At 39.0% G+C, this 3,924-nt stretch overlaps 1 protein-coding gene across 1 annotated transcript in view; it reads left to right on the plus strand.

The window, feature by feature from the left end:
- ponzr1 (plac8 onzin related protein 1) overlaps nt 1-3,924 on the plus strand; it is an 11,938-nt gene that overhangs the window by 4,610 nt on the left and 3,404 nt on the right. The window lies entirely within an intron of this gene.

A 3,924-nucleotide genomic window follows, 5' to 3' on the forward strand; every position in this document is an offset into this window, starting at 1 on the left:
ATGGGGGCGCTAGAGAGCTAATTTCTTATCTAGGCCTAACCGCCATATGGATTTTTACTAAACTTGGTAGATATGTAGAACAGGACGCCTCAAGGTGACTGGAGAAATTTAACTCTAATTGGCAACTGGGTGGCGCTATAACAACAGAAAAATGCTTAAAAATGGCTAAATGGCAATGGTACTATCAAATATTCAAAAACTCTGTCTGAATACATTGCTCTTCTTCATGGGTTCAGTTGATTATTTAATCTGCAATTTCCTATGACCTGTATCCCAAACACACACCACGTGAAACTGTATGTGGGCAACACAATACATTGTTTTTAAGCTTGGTGTTAAAGGTCCAGTGTGTACGATTTAGGGGCATCACTTGGCAGACATGGTATATAATATTCATAAATATGTTTTTATTAGTGTATGATCACCTTTAAAATAAGAATCGTTGTGTAGTAGCTACCTTAGAGTGAGCTGTTTATATCAACATACGGAGCAGGTCCTTGTCCACGAAGTCTGCCATGTTGTTCTACAGTCGCCCAGAATGGACAAATCAAACATTGGCTCTATGGGGACATTTGCGTTCACGCATTTTTGTATCAGCCATTGCTAGAGGCCACTCAATCCTAAACACTGGACTCTTCAAAGAAAACTTCTGTATTTAAGTATCTGACAAAGAAATTAGAGTTTTTTTCGACACTTATAGTAACAATCTGAGCCTGTCAGAGGCAAAAATAAGCAATGTAGTGGACACACATTGATAGTTTTGATTTCTGTCTAGCCTCTTTGTATGAGTACATGGTGAGACTAAAGGTTTTTACTCAAAGAAACATGGCACCGTATGGTAGATTAACGGCTGTAGTTGATTCACATCGTAACATAACTTGAGTAATTACAAGTAAGAAGCTTCCTGTGAAGGACGTCCTGTAACAAAAGCAGTAGTTGTGGTTTCTCCTGGGCAAGTTAGTACAGTGGAGTTGCCGCTGTGAGATACAACACCATCCTTCCTCATTTTTTTAGTTTTGAAATGCTGCAGTGAGAATACTTGTTTACAGTTACACAATAGTTTTCGCAATCTCACACCAATTGGTTTCGTTTTGAACATGCCATTGTAGAGAAACAGGTAAAGACGTGTTAATGAAGCACTTTAAGCAAGAATAAACTATACCAACGTTTAGGGTCAAATTCAGTCCCTCATTTTAAGCTTAGTGCTGGGAACAAATCTGCGAGACCCTGAGTTACAATGTCGGCTCATTAATTTAGAAATATGCACACTGTGTAATGCGTGATCGGTAACAAAAACTGATGCCTATCATACACTATGAGATTTTAAAATACTTTTAAATGACTAAAGTCTGACACACTCTCACATCTCAAGACTGAGTTTACAGTCGCACACTAAGATGTTGCAAAGATTGGGGATCTTGCAGAGTCATTGTTTGCAAGACTACCGCGAGATTGCTTTTGAGATTATTTTCCATTCCGTTCCTGGCAGCAAACATAATGTCAGACTCCCTTTAAGAAATATGACATGCTAATTAATTCTCATGTGTCGGCAGAAATGCATAACTCAAGAACTTGTGCTCTGTTGTCACTGGGTTTTGGTTCCCAACCCTACACATCACTGGTTTTGTGAGGGCCTCTCTTTTGTTAATGAGGAACTATGTTTTGCAGGTCATTGTATTGGAACAAGATTGTCATGGCTTATTAGACAAACAAATTTAATTTTCCTCAACAGTTTATAGCTTTTCCCTGAAGCTCTCTGAGATCTTACCCATAATGAGAGCTTGGTCAGCAGCGGCCTGTGTGTGATCATTCAAAGCAGAAGTTGTGTATTGAATGCAAAGTCACCGCAAACAGGGGTATTAATGTCACGACACATACTGTGACCCAGTTTGCTCACAGTTGGCCTCCATTTGATATATGATTCAGTACATTTCTAATTATTGAAATGAATTATGTTCATTTATTCTATTTTAAGGAGGAAGTGTGTAAAAATTGTGCTTTCGTTTTCACACTTTTCATGTGGAGTTCGGTTTGAAATGCAAATAATGCTGCTTTCTTGTTCTGGTTCACTCACCACTGCTCATCGACCTCTGCACACTACCTGCCCAGCACCAAACCACAGACAGAAAAATTAGAGACGAGTTGGTAAACATGGTGGAACATTTAGCGGCTAAAGAGACAGATGTTTTTGTCAGTGGTGGAGCTCAAACCACAGCTAAAAGGAGACCAAATATTGAACGTACATTCACCAGTTGGACCTAAAGATGCTCATGTAGCTCAATGGAGGTATTTTTGTGTCTTTTTGTTGCAATCATATAAAACTGTTTTGAGAGCATATTTCTTGAACTGCAATCAAAAATGAAGTTTGTAAGTAAAAACGTGTGATCATTTTGCTTATAAATCAGTCCTCTTTGCTTGCAAGTTAAAAAGTTTTGCTTTGGGGCATCAACGGTACTGACCGTTATACCGTTGAATAGTTCTGCCCTGGCTAAACATAAGCAATTTACATTCGCCAGTTCAAATAAAACATTCTTGCTATTATTAGTAGGGCTGTAGTCAACCAAAGAAAATCTTGGTCGACTAAAGTCGCACACAATCTTCAACTAATCGATTAGTCGTGGNTGGACACATTTTCCCCACCAATACAACATGCTAACATTATTAGCACAAGCCTATGGCGTTCTACATTTTAGAAATTAGCCTAGCAGCTAGCGGACTTTTCCTCTTCTCATATAAAACCAGGGACAACAGCAACATTTAACAAAGGTAACGGTACATAATTTGGCTCCATTACCACTCACAGCATTCACCGACAAAACAACTGTCTTATACTAAACACGTTTTCCAAACAAATACAACATGCTAACCTTATTAGCGCCAGCCTATGGCATTTTACATGGTATAAATTAGCCTAGCGACAAGCAGAGATTTCCTCTGCATATAGGAAGCCAGGATAAATCCCGAAGCATAAATCCCTGAAGGATAAATCACACACACCACTTAAAATGCTATTTTAGTGGAGGCTTTATTGTCTTCACAGTTTATTGTTTCTTATCTGTGAAATTAAAGTAAATAAAAGCTCAGTTTCCACTGAGGGAAATGGTGTCAGCTTATAGAAACAGACAGGAGGTCTGCGTCACCGCGTCGCTGAGCGTGAGGGTGGGCGAGTCCAACTTTCTGTCAACAATGGGGGTGTTTTGAAAACACCCCCATTTTCACAGGTAACTTAGCCTGTCCCCCGCCGCAGGAAATAATGGATTAATCCTGGAAAGTTGTTGATGTAGCACTTTTCTCCTTATGGAAGTAACACGGCGATTATTCAACTAATGAGAATTTAGTCGGACGAGAGCATAGTGACCTAATAATCGACTAGTCACCAAGGAGACTACAGCCCTAATTATTAGGCCTAGACCACACGGACCCGTGTACTTCTGAAACCGTGTATTATTCTATGCGATTTAGCTCTTTTCTAAAAGTTTACTAACTACTAAAATCCCACATCCTGTGTTAAATACAATGTATCTTAACTATATTTACAATGAAGCTTGATTCTGCACTCAGCCCGTATTTGAATATTTACCGTTGCTATGGCAACAAGTTACAGCGGACGTTAGCGTCAGTTAGCTTAGCTCAATTGTCCGACAAACAATAACCCATAAAATTATAATTCAACATATTTAAACAAAATCAAAAACAGCTACCAACAGTTACAGTCCTTACCTTAGCTAATGGCATTGCTCTGGCCTCTAGCACTACCGTAAGAAACCTCGGAGTAATATTTGATCAAGATTTGTCTTTTAATTCTCATTTAAAACAAACCTCACGGACTGCATTTTTTCATCTGCGTAATATTGCGAAAATTAGGCCTATCCTGACCCGAAAAGATGCAGAAAAATTGGTCCACGCTTTTGTTACCTCTAGGCT

The sequence above is a fragment of the Epinephelus moara genome, chromosome 17 (genome assembly GCF_006386435.1).
Source record: "Epinephelus moara isolate mb chromosome 17, YSFRI_EMoa_1.0, whole genome shotgun sequence".
Lineage (NCBI taxonomy): Eukaryota > Metazoa > Chordata > Actinopteri > Perciformes > Serranidae > Epinephelus > Epinephelus moara.